Source organism: Dipodomys merriami, unplaced genomic scaffold (genome assembly GCF_024711535.1).
Source record: "Dipodomys merriami isolate MVZ:Mamm:240054 unplaced genomic scaffold, mDipMer1.0.p SCAF_53, whole genome shotgun sequence".
NCBI lineage: Eukaryota > Metazoa > Chordata > Mammalia > Rodentia > Heteromyidae > Dipodomys > Dipodomys merriami.
The window spans coordinates 8,584,769-8,605,700 of NW_027206102.1; the positions used below are offsets into that span (position 1 = coordinate 8,584,769).

General features: G+C 46.1%; 1 long non-coding RNA gene across 1 annotated transcript; it reads left to right on the top strand.

Annotated features, from left to right (window-relative positions):
* The first annotated feature begins 13,323 nt into the window (after nucleotides 1-13,323).
* On the top strand, nucleotides 13,324-17,201 carry LOC138811451 (uncharacterized). Its single transcript, XR_011367402.1, has 3 exons — nucleotides 13,324-13,921; nucleotides 14,949-15,042; nucleotides 16,362-17,201. It is a non-coding gene; the product is annotated as an uncharacterized lncRNA (long non-coding RNA).
* Nucleotides 17,202-20,932: the final 3,731 nt, after the last annotated feature.

Consider the following 20,932-nt stretch of genomic DNA (forward strand, 5'->3'; position numbering starts at 1 on the left):
CAGCCCCGCCCTATCTTAGTTGGTCTGCAAACCACCAGCCAAAAAATTATGATCTCCAAAGCTCCAAACCTCAATGGGCAAGGCTTTTAACTTTTCCATTACTCCCTCCTTCAGTACAGACCTGTCATTCCTTTCTGGTCTTTCTCTTTTTCCCTTCCACCATTTCCTTCTTCTCTTCAGGCCTCTCCAGTCTCCACATGCCTACACTACTCTGCCCTAATGACCACTTTTCTGCTTCCTCTCTTCTCAGGTTTTTCCCTTCCTGCTGCCTTACCACTTTCTTCCATCCAGGTAGCTCTCATTTTTATATTCCCTTCCAATGCTCTAAAAATGCAACTTATATATAGATTGTACCTCTCCTCACTCCAAAGAGTCTTCTGCCTGTTTTCAACCGTCACTTTCCAAACTGCCCAATGTTCAATCACTTCTTGACAGCTCACCAAGTGAGGCTTGACACCTTCACCTTTGGTGGCATTCCCCACACTCTCCGGTGGGCCAGGCCAAGAATTTACAAAGATTAATGGCTCCCACAGATAATTCTGGCTCCACTGGTTATTACAGTATCCTCATAGTGAATTAGAAGAAATTGAAATTGTATATGTCGTTGTTATATTACAAACTTGATGACAGGCTCTTCAGTAAATGATGTTGGCTAAATTGGTTAACTACTTGTAGAAAACTAAAGCTAGATCCTAATATATCACCCTGCACCAGAATCAACTCCAAATGGATCAAAGTCCTCGGAGTCAAACAGACATTCTGAAAACTTTACAGGATTGAATAGGAGAAACCCTAGGTCTCTTGGCACAGGCCAAAATTTTCTTAATAGAGACCCAGAAACACAATACATAAAAGAAAGGTTGGACAAATGGGATTGCATGAAATTGCAGAGCTTCTGCATGGCAAAGGACATAGCTAGCAAGATCAATAGAAAGCCCACGGATTGGGAGAAGGTCTTCACTAGCCATACAACAGATAAGGGTCTCATATCCAAAATATAACTGGAACTCAAAAAATTAAATTCCCCAACAACAAATTTTCAAAGAAACAACTGCCCAATAAATAAGTGGGCTAAAGACTTACAGAGAAATTTCTCTGAAGAGGAAAGAAGGATTGCCATTAGACACATGAAGATATGCTCAACTTCTCTAGCCATAAAAGTAATGCAAATCAAAACCACATTGAGATACCACCTCACCCCAGTTAGAATGGCTAAAATCAAGAACTTTAATAACAACAGATGCTGGAGCGGATGTGGACAGAAGGGAACCTTACTGAATTGTTGGTGGGAGTGTAAACTTGTTCAACCACTTTGGAAAGTAGTAAAGAGGTTCCTCAAAAGACTCCACATAGAGCTCCCTTATGACACAGGAATCCCACTTTTGGGCATTTTCCCAAATGTTCACAAACAAGACCACACTAAAGCTACCAGCACAACTATGTTTATTGCAGCCTTAATTACCTTTACCCTAGCTAAGATATGGAACCAACCCAGATGCCCCTCAGTAGATGAATGGATCAAGAAAATGTGGTATATATACACAATGGAATTCTATGCCTCCATCAGAAAGAATGGCATTTCCCCATTTGTTAGGGAATGGAAAGTCTTGGAAAAAATTATATTAAGTGAAGTAAGCCAGGCCCAATGAAACTTAGGCCCCATGATTTCCCTTATTTGCAATAAGTAGTATATGTCTGAGTCAAGCAGAAAAGGTCAGATAAGTTGATGTTAGGGAAATGAACCCTAAGATATGTATTCAAATTTTTTTTTTCTTTCATGCATGTGTTTCTAACACATTTATAAGATTATTTCTTTGTTGCTTTGTATGTCCCTCCCCATGGTATAACCTCTGCTTTCACTGTATTTGATGTTGTTATAATTTGTGGAGGGGAAGGGAAAAACAAATAGTTTAAATAGGTATTCAGGTGGACCTATTGCAACAATGAGATGAATAAATCGTTATGTGGAAAATGAACTTTACAACTTTGGTGGGGTGGGAGAGCTGTTTGGGGGCGCGTGGGGAGGGTGGGATGGGAAGGGGAAACAAAGGAGGAGGCTACAATTCTTGAAAAGGAATGTACTCATTATCTTGGACAAGCAGAAATGATCAGATAAGTTTATGTTGGGCGAAATGAACCCAAAGATAAGGACTCAAATGTTTTTTCTCTTGCTATTGTTTTTTTTAGGATATTTATAAGATGATTTCTTTGTTGCTTTGTATGTCCCTCCCCCATGACATAAACCTTGTTTTCATTGTATTTGATGTTGTTATAATTTGTGGAGGGGAAGGGAAAAACAAGTTGTTTAAATAGGGATACAGGTGGTCCCATACCACAATCAGATATACAACAAGTTATGTCGGAAAATGAACTTTAGAACTTTGGTGCATGGGTTGCTTTGCGGGGAAGATGGGAAGGAATGGGAAGGGAACACAAGGGAGGGGGAAACAATGTTTGATAAGAAATGGAATCATTACTTTGCTCATGTAATTTTAAGCCCTCTATATTTATTTTCACAATAAAAAAATCATGAAATAATAAAGTAAAAATCCATGTCAAATTTTTTTGGTGGTCGTGGGGCTTGAACTATGGGCCTGGTCGCAGATTTCAATGAGTTCTTCAGCTCATCGATACCACTGTACCATTTGACCCACAGTGCCATTTCTAGTTTTCAAGTGGGTTATTGGAGATAAGAGTCTCACAACTTTTCTGCTGAGGCTGGCTTTGAACCACTATCCTCAATCTCAGACTCCTGAGTAATTAGGATTATAGGCATGAGCCTCCAATGCCCAGATCCAAGTCAATGTTTAAAAAGCAAGCTTATTGAAACTTCTGGTTTTTCCAATAAGCAATCTTAGTTTTTAGCATTAGTTTATAACTATGAGTTATTTTTAGATGTAACTGTGAACTTTTTAATAGAATCAAATATAATTTTTACTATTACTCAGTATCTCACAAAATCCACTGTAATTGACTTTCCCCAAAGTCAGTTATTATGTACTATATTACTCACGATTATTACAGTCTATATTACATATAGTGTGAAGCGAAAATAGTTTGGATTATTTCATATAAATTAGTAGATGCTATTTTAGCAATATAAATTCACATCTGTAATTTTAAAAGAAGGAAAGAAGGTTTTAGAGTTAAAATCAATTATAAATGTGTAGTGTGTCCCAATTAAAGCAAAAATTCTGAGTTCATACAAACAAAATTATTTTCTTTCCACTAAAGACTTTGAAGTATTACTATATGAAATAGTGAGGCAATAAGAGGAAGATTCAAATCATGTCAATGTCTCTGTTATTCTACTACCCCCTCCACTAACAAGACCTATCCAGTCCCAGATGTCACAAAACTTCAAGTATCTCCCTTAGAACTCTATTTCGAAAAGTTCTAAATCACTTATTCTTTTTGTACTTTCTGTTATATGAAACAAAATATAGACACAAAACAATTGAAATAAAATGCACACATATGTTGAAGTCACCACAGCTGGAAAAACAACCAACAAATTAGAACGCCCTCAGGAACTAAAACATGTTGGGCCCAGTTATTTTTAAGCACAAAAACCTCAAATACATGTTACCCTTGACTAGAACCATAAAGATAACTGTGTCTCAGAAATACAGTTGTGTTCATTTGTAATTAAATTCATCTAGATGAACCTAATATAGCAAATCCCTTGAATGGATCAAACTGTTTAAAAGAAATGTGACTGTACGTGGATTGAGATCTGAATATATTTAAGAGAATAAAATAACAAAAATCATGACATCTTAAAAAATTCAGAAATGCAATGAATAAGTCTAATAGTATCCATATTGAGACCTAAATCCTACTGATTCAACAAGAACAAAATATGCAAATAGTAGAATCTGAGCAGTGTACCTGAGTGTACATAATTTAAAACTACTCCAAATTACACTTTGTAGCAGACAGAATGTGGGTTATTTAAAGGAAAATATCAACCCATGAAATAAATGATATTAAAAATCTCATGAAAAGGGCTGGTATGATGGCTCAGTGGTAGAGTGCTTGCCTTGCATGCATGAGGCCCTGGTTTTGATTCCTCAGCACCACATAAGCAAAAATAAAGAAGCCGGAAGTGGTGCTGTGGCCCAAGTGGTAGAGCACTAGCCTTGAGCTGAAGAGCTGAGAGACAGTGCTCAGGCTCAGAGTTCAGGCCCCACGACCTGAAAACAACTACTCTCATGAAAAGACAGTAGTTGTTTCTGGAAAATAATAGTTTAATAAATGGTGGTCAAAAAATCTTTCTACTACTGACAAAATTGCATACATATTTAATTAGATCCAAAAAAGACCCAAGATACTCATGCTCATTTGAAACTTTGGCAAAGTAGCAGGATACAACTATAACATTATTATGGATGTTGACTCTGGCATGGAATTAATTTCCTCTTTGATCTGAGAAATGAATATATGAAAAAACAGAACTTCAACTAAATATCAAGTCCTAACTAAACATATAACCAGAAAAGTCATCATGCAAGCCGTATTGCAACTGGGATAAAAGAAAATATCAATCATACTGATTCTGTATTTATTGTAAATGTTGACTTTTTCATAAATTATTTCTTTCACTTGCATTTTAAAAACATTGCGTTAAGTCTATATCTTGGTAACTAATTTTGGATTCCTCCTTCAATATAGTTCTGAGTATAATGTCTCACATCAATTCCTAACCCATGAAATGATGTTGATTACAAAATAAATAGTAATAACCACTGTTTATAATACACAAAATGTCATAAGCATGACACCAATAAGCATTGGTTAACATTTTGGTATCATGGTCTCATGACTGATGAGGCCTATCTGCATGAGCATAATTGTACCTAGATTCCTCAGCCTAAATTTAACAACTGTTAAAAAATGTTTATATCTTTATCTGTTGCCCATCAGAGATTAAACCTGAATATAAAGCCTAAGGAAAATGATAAGGTAAGAATTTAGCTTTACTAGATATAAAGTAAACAAAATGCAACATACAGTAACTCTGGTTTAAATTCAACCTATTTCTCCAAAACATTCTAAGCATTTCCTTACAATGTGTATTATTCTCAAGAAGGGAATGGGTAATGTGAGAAGAGGACTAACCAAGCATTGTCTTCAAATATACATAATTTTGATTTACCTCTTTATTGTGCTATAAGCATTTTGATAAAAAAAAAACAGTTTGAATAATTGATTTCCAGATCAAGTATAATATATCCTACTTGCATATACCAAAGTACATTCAGAAAATGTTATATAGCAATTAAGTAAAGAAAGTCTGGGCAGAAAAAATGGCATCTCTATACTATGTGATGCCCAATTCTTCGGTATTTCATTCTGCCTCCATTTAATAAATGTGATTGTTTAAATGCTTCATAAAGTATTAATTAAAATTGATCAGTATGCTAGAATACAATCGTGTATAATTTTATCCTAGAATCATGCAAGAACTGCCCATTCAATCACAACATACATCACATTCCATTGGTATTCATATGGATAGGAATGAGTTTCTTCGGATCTCCTGCATTTGGAAGTGGCAGGAACAGGATTCCAACTGTGGGCTCCAGCTCCCACCACTTAATCCTGAGGATAGGGAACTCAAGGGTGTGTCCAAGAACATCAGCAAAACCAATGATGAGGCAGGCACCAGTGGCTCCTCCTTGATACTTACAAGGCTGTGATAGGAGGATCATGGTCACTCTAAGTCAGAAAGTCCTTGAAACCCCTGTCCAACTTCAATGCCAACAAAGCCAGAAGCAGAGCCGTGTGGCTCCTGTGGTAGAGGGCTATCCTTGAGCAAAAGCAGCTCAGGGACTGTGCCAGATCCTGAGTTCAAGGTCCAAAACTAGAAACAAATGGACATACACAATAATCTGTGCAGACATCCGGCTCGAGCAGGTCACCCTCTTGTCCCCAACTGAATTGGACAGAGTTCCCTGGGAAAGGGGCTGGGGGAGCCACTGTCATCTTAACTCTGCCCATTCTGCCTGCATCACAGGTTTCTGGCCACACCCCCATTATTTCATGTTTCTTTCTGACCAGTGGGATACAAGAATTGTGGCTACGCCCACATTCCATGTTGCCTGGTAGATGGATGAGGCTCTGTTAACACACTGAGGCTGAGATCAACAGGGGGGAAATCATACCACAGGAGCGGTGGGCCAGCTGTAGGCACCTGGCCCTACTGGCAGCTCAGTGCCAGACTGAGCTGGAGCTACAGCCCCCTGCCCCATGAGCTGCCACCACAGCAATCATGGGAATGGGAAGCATGACACATGGGCGTCCAAGAAGAAAATCTGATTCATCCACAACCTGCCTGATGAGGTGGACTTCCAGAATCCAGCAGGTGAGCTCCACCATCGATGCAGCCAGCTGTCAGCACACATCCAAACAATTGAGGAGTCCCTTGTGGTGTGTAAAGAGCAGATGTTGGTCCTGAATGAGCTGTTTTGGGAGAAAGCCAAGTGTGTGTGCTGGCTGTTCCAGGAGAAGATGGAGAAGAGGAGAGTGCTACAGGAGCTGCTGTTGATCCTCACAGAGGAAGGCATGGACAGCAGGCTCCAGATGCAACACAGGCTGAGCCCCACCACCAAAGCTGCTTCAGATGCATCAGGGCCTGTGGTGGGTAAATTAAGGGAGGAGCAGAAAGGTTTTGAAGAATTGCAACTTGAAGACAGCGTGGAAACTGCCAGAGGATAGGTCAGGGTTCTCATCACCATAGAGGACTCCCCCAAGGAGCATATCTTGCTGCAGATGCCCCAGATACAGATCTGCCCACAGCTCAGGTGAGGAGCATTCCCTCTCTTTCTTCTGTAGACTGATGCAGATAATGACTCTCCATATGACATACTGACTCTCAAAAGCCTTGGCAGCCACCGGAATTAGGTGGTCAGGTGGCCTTCTCTCAGGCCTCCATCTGCTGGGTGATGGGAAGGTTAAACTGGGGGTCGGGTAGGGTAGAGGCTCCCTGGAGGTGGCCCAAGTTCAAGGGACATCTAATGGCCCATTGGTGGCGAGGGAAGGGACCCATGTTATGCTTATCACAAAGAATAAATTGTTTTCAGAGGGGAAAAAAGCCTCCAACAAAGATTTTTTTCTTCCAGTACTGGGGCTTGAACTAAGGGCCTGGCCACTGTCCCTGAGCTCTTTTTGATCAAGGCTGGTGCTCAACCAGTTGAGCCCCACTTCCCCTTCCAACTTTTTCTGTGTGGAATCAAGCCCAGGGCTTCAGTCATGCTAGGTGACCACTCTATCACTGAGCCACATTCTCAGCTAGGATGATTCATCCCTCCCAAACCCATATGGCCATTCCTCAGATAAATAAGAAATAGGGGCTAGGATTAATATGAAGCACTTCTGGTTCACACCAAAATACTTCTCCGCCCCCTATTCCCAAACCCTTACTTGAAGTTTCTCTTATACCATTGAGGGATGAGGGAGGGAGAGGGGAGTACCAAGAGAGGACTATTAATAGTGGCCCCGTGAGCCCCACATCCTCCCCCACACAAGGGGTCCTCCAGATTCCAATTTACCTGACTCAATGTGGAGTCTACACTGTCTTCCCACCACTGCAAGGCTCAGGATGAAATAAAAGTCAACCCTGGGCTCAGCCCACACCCAGGGTGGAAGCTTCTAATCCCAGAACTACTTCCACCTCTGACTGCCCTGAGTTAGGCCAAACCCACCACTCACCACTATGTTGGCGGTGATGACCTCATGGATGGATACCAGGAAGAAGGTCTGTGGCAAAGAGCAGAAGCAGCAGGGTGAGCATGGCAGAAGGAGATGCGGTGATTGCTCTGGGATCTTCCTCCTTGGAGCCCTCCCTTCCATCCAGAGCCATGCTGACCTAAAACATGGACAACACCAAGGGGTGAGAAAAGATGGACCAGCACAGGACTAAAGGAGGCACTGCTTTGTCGTGGAGCACTTGAAAATTCCAATTATATTTGGCCAATGCCAATCCCAAAGCCAACATGCAAAGCCTCTCCTTGTTGTTGGCCATGAACACTGTACCTGAGCTCTTACTCTCAAGGCTGGCACTCTACCATTTGAGCCACAGGACCACTTTTGTTTTCTGACAGTTCATCGAGGATAAGAGTGTCACACACTTTCTGCCCAGGCTGTCTTGGCACTGTGATCCTCCAAATCTCAGCTTCCTGAGTAGCTAGGATGTCAGGCATGAGCCACCAGTGTCCAGTATGTGATGACTTTTGAAGGTATCTTGGCAATTTTGTAAAGGAGCCCCAAAGGGCCTGGATAGAACATGACCCAATCAAGGAGCTGGGATCGGAGAAGGATGACCTTCTACCCATTCTGTTCCCAAAATTAAAGATGCCAGGTAGCGGTGTATGCATCAGACACCTAGGCCAGCAGCCACCAGGCTTAGTGGGGGAAAAGTAGAGAATACCCAAAGATTGCGGTGTAGAAATCTCTGATTTTCCATGCATTTAGTGTGTGTGTGTGTGTGTGTGTGTGTGTGTGTGTGTGTGTGTGTGTGTGTGTGTGTGTGTGTGTGTGTGTGTGTGTGTGTGTAAACTCAGGGCCTAGGCTCTATCTCTGAGTTTTCTTGCTCAAGGCTACTGCTCTGCCACTTGAGCCACAGCCCCACTTGCCTTTCGACTGTTAAATGTAGGTAAGTGTCTCAATGATTTTCCTGTCCAGGGTGACTTGGAAGCATGATGGAGACCCCAGGGAAGCAAAAGTAACACAACTCACAGGTAGAATCCCTATGGCGGGACACTCCTGCCCCCTGGTGGCCAGTTGCGGGACATGCGGCCCCGTGACATTGTCCTCTAAATTTCAATTTTAAGAAGTGACCAGGGCCAAGCTGACTTTTGTTCACCCTGAGTGCTGATGCCAGAGCAAGTCTGTTCCACCCTAGGCCAAGAGAGCTCCAGGAGGCCTAGCTTCCCAGGGGCACAAGAAAGAGAGAGGTCAGCTCCAGGTTGAGCTAAGAGCCTTTGCACACAGACACCCCAACTTGGTCTTCCTTATCACCATAAGACCTGTCAAAGAACAACCCAAAAAAACAAAATTGGAGCTGTGCCTCCACGTGGTAGAGCTCTAGCACTGAACCAAAGAGCTCAGGGACAGGGCCGCCAAAATTTGAGTTCAAGACCCCCAGCTGATCCTCCCCCATAAAACACAGGTTGGCTAAATGTGAACTAGTAGGATTTGTGAAGTGTTTCTGAAGAATGGGGATACTGAAGAAAGCACCCTAATTCTAATGAAAGCTGAACCTGTGACATACAGCTATGTACTGAGTCCTTCAAAGGGTGCTATTTGTTGGGTCTTTCCCACATGGGGGTTTTGTTCTGAGTCCTCCAAAAGGTGCTGTTTGCTGAGACATCACATAGGGTGCTATGTGCTGAGTCCCTGAGAAGTGTGGGCAGTGCTGAGTTTTTCAAAGGGTGCTGTGTGCTGAGTCCATTACACAACGTACTGTATGCTGAGTCCTTCAAAAGGTGTGGTGTGCTAATTCATCTGAAAGGGTCCTGCTATGTGCTGAGCTCTTGAGAAGAGAGGGATGAGGTGAGTTTTTTGAGTGCTGTGTGCTGAGTCCTTTACACAGGGTGCTCAGTATTGTCTTTCAAATGGTGCTGTGTGCTGAGTGCTTCCACAGTGTGGTATGTGCTGAGTCCTGCCATAGTGCGGTATGTGATGAAACCTTCAAAATTCTTCTATGTGCTGAGTTCTTCGAAGGGTGCTATGCAATGAGTGATTTACAAAGGGTGCTTTGTACTTAGCCTTTCAAAGGGTTATGTGTGGAGTATTAACACAGAGGGTGCTGTGTAATGAGCCCCTGGGAAACTGTGCTATGTACTGAGTTTTTCAAAGCATGCAATGTGCTGAGTCCTTTACACTGCAAGCTATGGACTCCCTCTTTCAAAGGGTGCTGTGTGCTGAGTACTCTATACAGGGTACTATATGCTGAGTCCTTCAAAGGGAGCTGTGTGCTGAGTCCTTTACACAGGGTGCTTTGTGCTGTTTTTGGAAGTGTGCTGTGTGTCATCCCAAAGAGTGCTATGTTCTGAGTCCTTGAGAGGTAATTATCCCCAACAATCACACACACACACACACACACACACACACACACACAAGGGTCACCATGCACATTCTTAGTGTGTGGAGTGAAGGAGGATGGAGGAAGAGTCTCTTCCAGGGGTGGAGCTGAGGGGAGATTCCATCCCTGGGGAAGGTACTGGGGTTGGGGGAGCGTGCTGAGCTGAGGTGATAATGCAATTGCCATGGCCTGGTAGCCTTAGAGCCCAGTCAGGGCTGTGATTGCATCTAAGGGTAGGGGGCATGGCCTAAGGGAGGAGTGGGCATGGCCAAGTGGAGGAGGGGGTGGGGCCCTGGGGTACACTGTGATGGCAGCAATGGGGGGAGAGTAGGCATGCCTGTGTGGTGGCCCAGGAGTGGAGCGGGGGCAGAGAGAGAAAGAGCAGAGAGAAGAGCAAGCACAAGCACAAGGGGAAGCCGTTCCAGCGGCTGGCGGCTGCTGCAAACAAAGTGCAGTCCTGGACAGGAGCACAGAGCACCTGGAGCCAGCAAGGCAGGCACATCACTGCGGGCAGCCCCACAGGGCATGGCGGCCATGGCTGCCCTGAATCTGAGGTCCTGGCACGGGAAGCACGGTGGTGGCTTCTGTGGTGGAGGCAGCGGAAGCAGGCAGCTGAGGCAGAGGTGGTGGTGGTGGTGATGGCAGCTGAGGCAGGGGTGGCAGAAAGCACAGCCCCGTGCAGGTGCCCCCGCCCCCTCCCAGCAGCACCGAGTTTCAAATATGGCTCTGCCTGCTCTGATAGGCGGCCCCATAAGCAATCTCCCAGCAGAGATGGTGGGTCCCTGCCTGGCATGAGGCCCGACCTGGTCCCTGCCCTTGGTCCTTGCACTCCGGGCCTGGATGCACCCAGAACCATTGCCTACAGCTTCTCCCAGCAGCACGCGTGAGTGGCTGCCCCATGGGACCACACCTGGTGACTCCCACACCCAGCGAACCTCCTCACTCCCTCCCCCGCAGACCCAGACCCCCGCCTCCAGCCTACTCTCTCCCATCCTGCCTGCACCTCCTCTGCACCCCACAGTCCACCCTGGCTCTGCCACAAATGTGCCCCAGGAGAGGGGGGTGGGTGTCACCCAAGGATCCCACCCCAATTCCTAGCAGCCAGTGTGCCAGGAAAAGGGCAGATACAGTGATTGGTGAGGAGGGAGCACCACAGAAACCCTGGCCTAGAGCAGTGGAAGCCACATCTGCACCCTTCCTCTCCCTGGTGGGAACCTAGTGGCTTTAGTCAGATGTGGGGAGGAGCACCTCCACACCTGCCTTCTCGGGTCTTTTCCTTTTTGCTGGGGGTGGGGGGTGTTGGATGCAGGGGATAGGCCCCCCTTGCTGTGTGAGCCCTTGTCTTCTGTGCTAGGTCACCCTTTCACCTGAGGAGGGTCCCAGAAGAACCCACTAGGGAGGTGAGGGCACAAGGGTTCAGAGGGTGACTATCTGGGAGGAACACACCCCCTCTGATACACACACACCTATCCTGCCCCCCCCAGTACTCACAGGGTGATCACATTTCCCAGCATTGAGAGCTTCTGCTGGTATTCCTGGTCCTTCTGGTCTCCTAGTCCTCCCCAAGAATCCGCCAGTTAGCCCAGAAGCATCTAGGCTGGAAGTAGGCAATCCATCCATGTATGTAGCCTTTAAGACCCCATCAAATTCCCTAACAACGCTCCCACCCTAAGTCAGACACCTCTCTGGAGGCACCAGAACTGCCTGATTTGTTTTTGTCCGGGCTCTGAGGAGTCACTTGTCTCGGGATTCCTTCACCTAGTGTCCGGGCCTAGGGTTTTGGTGAATGGGGAGTCAAGGCTGGTTGTTCCCAGTGGAAGGGTCTGGCCCTTGGTAAAGCCAGAGGCAGGGTGGTTCTGCATTATTAGAGCAGTGATCCCCTTGGGTGGGAGCCCCTGGTTCTGACAAGGGAACTGCCATGCTCGAGCTTGTACATTGCCCAGATGAGGAACTAAAATACTCAGGAGAGGCACTGCTCTGAATCTCTCTCTCTCTCTCTCTCTCTCTCTCTCTCTCTCTCTCTCTCTCTCTCTCTCTCTCTCTCTCTCTCTTTCTCTGTGTGTGTGTGTGTATGAGAGAGAGAGAGAGAGAGAGAGAGAGAGAGAGAGAGAGAGAGAGAGAGAGAGAGAGAGGAGGGAAGGAGGGAGGGAGGGAGATATCGATCATCTTTCTCCTCGTACAGCCTGACTGTGCTCAGATCAGTGATCAGTTGGCAAATTGCAGGTGCTGCATGGTGAGTCTTTTGTGACCGGTTTAGATGTGTGTGTGTGTGTGTGTGTGTGTGTGTGTGTGTGTGTGTGTGTGTGTGTGTGTGTGTGTGTGTGTGTGTGTTTGTGTGCGTGTGTGTGTGTTTGTGTGTGTTGGGAGATTAGGAGATGAGAAAAATGAAAGTATATTTAAGTCATCATGTCTAAAAAGAGCAAAAGCAGTTTATTTGTGTGTATGTGTGTATTTGTTGTTCTTTTTTCATAATGCCCAGTATGAGCTCAGCCACAATTTTTGTTTTCTCCTTCACCATTTCATGGCTCCTTTGGGGAAGGTTTCAGTATATGTTCCTTTCCACCTCTTTCCACCTCCCTCTTCCACTTTCTTGCAGCCACAGTAGCTGCTGGACCTGCATGGACTCCCTAGGAGGCCTGTGTGAACCACAGAACAGAGTGGACACCTGTCCTGTCTTCAGCCAGAAGTCTCGTGAGGCCAGTGTGACCACAGCCACACTCTTCCAGCCAGACACTCTGCTCTCATGTGTATAGTTGGAGCTAATTCAAGGGTTGGGAATGTGCCTGCCAAACATAATTAAGGAATGAGATGGGTGGGAGTAGGGCAAGGGCTGTGAAGCTAGGAGTGTCTGGGGAGTGGTGAACGGTGTAACAAGGCAGATGGTTCACCACAACCAAGGATGAGAGGAGAACCTTACCCACGACATTGACGGTGTCTATGGGCATCTGGGCAGAGGGCTCTGGGCCCCCTCTGGTGGCGTGGATTCCCTCCTGGGGCAGTGCATCCATGTGTAGTCCTCCCTAGAGTCCTGCAGTCTCCAATTTGTGTCCCACCTGGGCCGTTTCCAGCTGGACAGTGGTAGGCAAATTTCCCCTCCTGGAGCCTGTTCGGTATCATACCGTGGCAGTTAGCTAGAGCTCTCTGATTGCCAGTTTCTATAACCTGCTGTAGGCTGTCTGGAAGGAAAAGGGGACCACTGATTTTGGAACCCTTTAAATTTGATTGGGACAAGTGATATGCCACCTTTTCCAGGTTTTTTTTTTTCTTGAAGCTGGCAATTTCCACTAATGCCTGGGTTCATGGGTCAAATTACATGAACCAATTCAGCGGTCAGACAGTGAAGTTCAAAGTGGCACACACAGAGTTCCCAAGCCAGATGGTCTCCTGCTATGAATGTCGTGCCTTGACTGCCTTTCTCTGGCAGGTGCTGATTCTTCTACAGCTCTCTCTAGGGTGACCACCACAGTCAAGGATGTCATGGGGAGCAGAGAGTGACCTCACCATCCCCAGCCTGCCAGCTGTGAGCAGAGATGATTTTCAGCACCTGCAATGGACTGTGGGAGATTTAGAGATCCGGGATGCCTCGAGAATCCTTTCTCTGTAACATGAAACTTGGGGCCAGATATAGTGGACCATCCTGTCTGGCCCCACGGAGAGGAAAGGAGGCCACTTGAGCCAGGGGTTCAGCTCACGGCAACCTCATTCACACCTGAGGGGGCATGGAGTGCCACAGAGTTGGTCCGCCACTGGACAGAGATCTTTGAGAAGATAGGCATCCCAGTGGCCCCAGAATCCAACGAGCACATCGTGGCTCACATCCTGGGAGCCAAAACAGTTAAGTGTGGTGGCATCAGGAGGGTGGGAAGAGGGACGAGGGAGAACTGTGGGAGAGCTACATCAGGCTTTGCCTCCCCCCGCCCTGCCCCAGGATACTTACATGAATTGAATGGGACTTTTCTATAATATTGTAATAGACAGATGCTCATTTAGTAATCCAACAAAGAGTTACAGTATGTGCCATGCTCAAGGAGGTAAGGGAGTGGGGGTCATAGATGATGAAAGGTTCTGGTGCTGGTTCCACAGCACATGAAGAAACCTTGGTTTGAACTGGATGCTGGGGATTCATGCCTGTCATCCTAGCTACTTAGGAGGCTGAGATGGGAGGATCAAGGCTTAAGGCCCAGACAGGAAAGACTATAAGACTCTTATCTCCAACTAACAACCAAAAAGAAAATGCCAGAAATGGATGTGTACCTCAAGCTGTAGACTGGTCACCTTGAGTAAAAAGGCTCAAGGACAGCACCCGGGCTCTGAATTCAAGGCCAGGAGTGAGACAAAGGAAGGAAACAGAGAGAGAGGAAGGAAGGATGAAGGGAAAAAAAGAGGAAAGGAAGGAAGAAGGGAGCATGCGAGCCTTGGTTTGGAGTCCCTGGATCAAGAAAGCCAACCACTCACAATCTCTGTGGGTAACATTTCAGAGCCTAAAGCCAGTATGTAGGATTAAGCCACTGACCCTTCAGCAACTTCATGACATCCAGGAGCTGTGTGGTCACCAACTGCAGGGGGAAGCAGCCTCAGGAAGGACCTAGGGCTCAGGGGGGGGTCACCAGGTTTCAATTATCCCAGCCCCAGCAAGTTTATTTCCTGGACAGATAATAAGAAATTGTCTAAGGGCTAGGGAGGTGTTGGGATGAGGGAAGAGGTAGGAAGATCCAAGGTCAGGTGTTTCAGGACATTGGAGCCATGACCTTTCCTGACACTATAGACCACCAGTTATAGAGTCTTTGACCCAGCCACACTTCTATTAAGAGTCCTGGAACCTTGGGTTCACCATTGACTGCCTGGCTGTTGTCCACTGCAGGATGCCTGTGCAGTACATCCTTGGGGACCGGGACTTTCGTTGGCTCAATCAGAAGATGACACTCCCGGTGTTTATTCCGCCAACATAGACAGAGGTAAGTGGGCCACTGGCACAGGACAGTCAGGGAATGAGGAAGGAGTGGAGACCTGAGTTACTTCGAGACTTCCTGTAGAGGGCACTAGGACCACGTGACTGCCATTCTCAGAGGCAGAGGTGGGTCTCTTTGCTGGCTCAACCTTTAGTCTACATGGCAGATCTGGGATTCAGAAAGGGCTGACTGAAGGTGGGGCAGGCTTGGATAGAGGCTGGTGGGAAAACAAGAGGCACTGGGCTCTGAGCAGGGTTGTTTCTTTGAGGATACTTACAACCTAGGAACATTCCTGGGATGGACCAGCACTTTTCTTCCAGAGAGAGAGGGACCTAGAGCCCCTCCAGTTGGAGTCCCTGGCAGAGAAATCCTTTCATATTCACATCCTGTGGTTGGATAACTGCAACTCACCTTGCTGCCCAGTGTCAATGCAGGAGAATGAGAGATCCTGAGTCTTTGATAAGGTCAGGGGATCCTCAGTATGAGATTGTACTTCAACATCCTAAGTTGGTGCATGGTCAGTCCCATCTAAGACTGCCATGATGTAGGACATAGAATCTAGAGAATCAGAGCCGGATGGGGTCTGTTCTGGGAGTCCTGAGTATTATGTGTGAACTTTGAGCTCCCGTGTACCAACCTGCTTCCCTTTTTGGGTGGGTCTTTGCTAGAAAAACCTTGAAACTAAGGACTGGGTTTTATCCCTTGTCTTTGATGATCAAAGCTAGTCCTCTACCATTTGAGCCAAAGCTTCACTTCCAACATTTTTGGGTGTTTAATTGTAGAAAAAAAGTTCTAATGGACTTTGTGCCATGGGTGGAATCCAACTGTAGTCTTCAGATATCAGTCTCCTGAGGGGATAGGATGAAAAGGATGGAAAATTATCTTTGGCCAGGTGCCAGTAGCTCATGGCTGCCATCCTAGGTACTTAGAAGCTGAGATCTGAGCATCATGGTTCAAAGCTATCATGGGCAGGAAAGACCCTGAGATTCTTATCTCCAACGGACCACTTGAAAACTGGAAGTGGTGCTGTGGCTCAAGTAGTAGAGTGCTTGCCTTGAGCTGAAGAACTCAAGGACAGCACCCAGGCCCAGAATTCAAGCCCCACAACTGAAAAAAGAAAGAAAGCAAAATGGTGGAGGTGTGTGTGTGGGAGAGGCTTTGTTTGGGAGACCATCTGCTGGCTTCAATGTATAGACATTTTTAAGAACTCCCCGTTTGCCCCAGTTTGAAGCCAGAGCTTCAAGAGGACTTGGACTGTGGCAGGCAGGGAGTGGGCAAATGGGTGCAGGGGTGGGATTATGATGTCTGTATTCTCTCCATTGAAGGACGGATTTGGATGCTGGGTGACAAAGTCTGAAGTGAAGGGTTGAAAGAAGATTGTGGCCTGACGAGGTGAAGCCGGAAGCCGCTGGTGGCTCACAACTGTCATCCTAGCTACTCAGAAGGCTGAAATGTGAAGACCATGGTTCCAAGCCAGCTTGGGCAGAAAAGTCTGTGAGACTTGATGTCCAATGGACCACCAGAGAACAGGATTTGGTGCTGTGGCTCAAGTGGGATATTGCTCACCTTCAGCTGAAGGGCTGAGGGACAGCACCCTGGTGCAGAGTTCAAACCCCATGACCAACTACAAAAAAAGAGGGGGCTAAGTTTTCCACATAGCAGTATGTACATTAAGAACTGCCATGTTGGACTATGATACATTCCAGATATGTGAGAGGCTTACTGGTTTTTCTATAGTAGGTCTGATGTCGGTAGTGCCACCTTCTTGAGGGTAGGATGTGATCCTAATTGAGACAGTTCATGGGTCTGTACTCAGGGACTGCCAAAGCCTTGGGCTGTCCGTGTGTGTGTGTGTGTGTGTGTGTGTGTGTGTGTGTGTGTGTGTGTGTGTGTGTGTGTGTGTGCATGTGTGTGTGTTTCTGTGTCTGTGTCTATGTCTGTGTGTGTGTGTTTGGAGTTAGAGGATCTGGGCCTTGAACTCAGGGTCTAGGTGCTGTTCCTGAGCTTCTGTGATCAAAGCTTTTGCTCTGACACTTGAGCCATAGCTCCACCTCTAGATTTTTGGTGGTTCACTGTAGATAAGAGCCTCACAGTCTTTCCAGAATGGGCTGGCTTTGAACTGTGATCTTCAAACATCAGCCTCCTGAGTAGCATGGAAGACAAACATGAACCACCCCTGCAGGTTGTGTGTGTGTGTGTGTGTGTGTGTGTGTGTGTGTGTGTGTGTGTGTGTGTGTGTGTGTGTATGTGAGTGTGGAAGTGGGCTGTAACAAGGAGCAGTGGACCCTTTGGTAACTTCTGCGTGCTTTCTGTGGTGGGTACATGGACTTTGTGGCTGAGGTCTGGGGACCTGAAAGGGTGAGATGCTTGATGGGGATTCAGCACTGCTAAATTATAAGACCAAGGGATTTGTATGTCCTGGAGCTGTCTACTTCCTTGGGCCTGGTTGGTGGCAGAAGGAGCTTAGGAGGACCTGGGGGTGGAGCCCACAGGAGGTGGCTCCCCAGGGGGACAAAGAGCATGGCCAGCACTTAGTAAGGATGAGAGCCCTGTTAATATGGAGCACACTTTCATGGTTCAGACTTTGGGTCTTATCATGATGTCTGATGGGTGAGGCCAACCCTATTTTAAATGTTGAGCTGTGATCTTCAGATCTTAGCCTCCTGAGTAGCTAGGATTATTGGCATGAGCCTCTGGCACCAGGGCTTCTGATTCTTTTTGGTATATTAGGGTTTGAATTCAAGGCTTTAGACTTGCTAGTCAGGTCTTCTAACATGCGAGCCAAGACTTTCTGTCTTGGGCATTTCTGAGATAGAGTCTCAATATATGCTCAGGCTGGTCTGCATCGGGATTCCTCACTGTTACCTTTCTGGCCAGACCCTGGTTATAAGAAAATGAATTCACTCTATGTCTATATCGCTTTGCTGGGGTGTCATTTCGAGGAGTGGGGGCAGTGTGAAGAGGAAAGACCCCAGAACTGCCACCTCCTGGGGGACATTTGTTCTTGTGACAGAGCCAAGTCATTGCTGTGTATGACGAGGAAGCCGCCATCAGACTGACCTGGAACAATGCTCAAAGGTATGTAGACTGTTGAAGTATCAAACCCACCCATGTCTGCTTCCCACTCACAAGGGGGTGCAGTGCAGGTGGTCCAGCACTTGCCCTAGGGGATTATAAGTGGATGGTGGTGGTCAGGTGTCGGTGGTTCCTGCACATCATCCTGGCTATTGGGGAGGCTGAGGTCTGATGGACGTGACTCAAAGCCAGCCAGGACAGGAGCGTCTGTGAGATTCTTATCTCCCATAAAGCAACAACCACCCCACAACACACACAAATCCAGATGTGGTGCTGTGGCTCAAGTGGTAGAGCCTCATCCTTGAGTAAAAGAAGCTCAGGGATGACAATCAGGCCCTGAATCCAAGCCCTAGGACTCACAAAAAATAATGAAATAAATGAAGAATGGGCGTCTGTTACCTTACTACCAAAAAGGATGGATTCAGTCTTCTCTCTGGTACTTGTATCCAAAGATAATGGGCTTCTCTTGATGTTCCTCTAAACTTCTCCTTCTCTCCATTATCTTTCCAGGCTTCAGTTGAAGGATAGAATTCAGATCATTCCACTCAATGTGACCTTGTGTACCCTCCCCTGCCCGCCTTCCTTGGGGTGGGGAGCCTGGTTGTACTCACCACAGGGAGGATAAGGAACCAGAGAGATAGAGTAGGTATCCCCAAAACTTACACACACACACACACACACACACACACACACACACACACACACACATACTCACCCAAGCCAATTCAGACTAGCTTTTCCAAAGACACTTCATCTCCTTGGATTAACTGACCTAGGAGAGGAACTTGATCCCCTGTAAATGACTATTTTAACTAGGGCTCGCTACTTGACATGAGATAAAAAGAAGCTCAAAAGAAAGGCTTTGGTGCCCGTCACTGCCACGCCTACTCCGGCGGAGTCTGCTTAGCATGGAACACCTACTTTCAGACCTGAGAATGGGGCTTCACAGAAGCCTACCTCTGAGAATGGACTTCACCGAAGTCTACCTCAGAGAATGGGGCTTCAAAGAGGCCTACCTCCTGGAAAGGCTGGCAAGCCCCTGGGAAAGATGTGTTTCTGTTCCTGTTTTTCTTTTCTTCGCTGTATAGGAGTGCCTATTAATCTTTTACTGTTCCTGCTGTTTGTTCTACTTACTCATGCTCAACGTTCCCTTATTCAGGGCTCTTTCTTGGAAGTGTTGATGACTCCAACATCTGATGAGTGTCGTAAGAATATGACTAACTCACCAGAGTTAAGTGCTACCCTAAAAGCCCCTCTTATGGAGGCTATTAGACAAGTCATAAGTAAATATAAAAGTATTGGGGGTTTCATGACGTCACTTCAGCAGAAGGAATTGTTTGTAAGAGATTTACAAGAAGCTGTCGGCACAGCTAAAACAAAAAGAGTGCATGGCTATTGGAGACTTCCCTTTAATCCTGAAACATATACAATAGACCCATATAGATATCCTGTAGATAAGAAAGATGTAGAGGGATATTTAGACCAAAAGCTAAATAAGATTCCTAAAAGGTTGGTAAATGGAAGGTGGCAATGACTTATCAAAAGAAAACGGTGGAATCCTCCATTATCTAGAGGACCCCAAAGACTTCCCTCAGATCCATAGCCTTTTACAGGTGTGTATGATAAGGATGGCAACCGTTGGGTAAACTACTTAGGAGAAAGAACTTCCTATTACTCTCTATTTGCTGAGAGACTTGCTAGCTCTAGTGCTTATTATAAAAAAAAAAAAAAAGAAACAAGAAAGACCTTATGAGACAGTTAAGGCCTCTATGAAAAAGAGTAAAAAATTTTGTGAATGGGTTACAGAGAAGACACTATGAGCTTAAATTTGATATATGGCCAGATTTAACTAAGTATACTGAATATCATGATTTTTGGCCACAAATTGGGGACCCTCTAAAGAATGGCAAAGAAGCACAATTGCTTAGAAAAGATTTAAAACACATAAAGTACAAAACTAAACAAAAATAATAATAAAGTACTAGAGTTCATGCCTTTCTGTCCAGCACTTTGCCCATATGCTCTGGTTAATGGTTAATAGGTGATAAACATCAAAACCAATTGTATTTCTTAAAAATAGAGATAAAGCCGAAAACAAGTGCCTATCATCATAACTCGTCATCCAAAAAACAAGATCAGGCGACCAGCTGGTGACCACCCAAGAACGAAGCCTTGCAACAAGATTGTGTAACTTTTTGCCCTTTCTCATGGAGACTTTTGCTATAAAAGCTTGTTATCCTCTGCAATAAATCGCACTCAGCATTCACTCCTCTTGTGTGTGCGTTGTTTGTTTGCCATCTCCCCACCTGTTCCAGTTACCTCCACCAGGTGTCCTCCATCGTCCCGACAGAGCCGGTCCGTGGCACTGGCTCAGGCTCACACCTGACATCCTGGCTTCTTGGGAGGCAGACATCTCAGGATCAAAGATTGCAGCCAGCCATAAGCTGGAAAGCTGGTGAGACTCTTCTCTCCATGGAACCACCAAAAAGTCAGAAGTGTAGCTGTGGCTCACGTGGTAAAGCACCAGCCTTGAGCACAAAAACTCACAGACGCAGCTCCCAGATCCTCAGTTCAAGCCCACCAAAGAAATGGACCCATGTTGTTGCCCCCAGATTGCCTGGGCCTCGAGTGCCCTCTCATGGAGTGTGATACAGAACCAGTCCCTGGGTAGTGTATCAGAGCCTTCAGAAATTGGGTGGTAAAAGCCAGACCTTCCCCTTCATCTGCTTTCAACCCACACCAGCAGGAAGGGAGAGCGTGACAAGGCCAACATCCTGCAGAGGAGAGAAGACCCCACTCTGCCAGGGTGATTGGAGCAGGC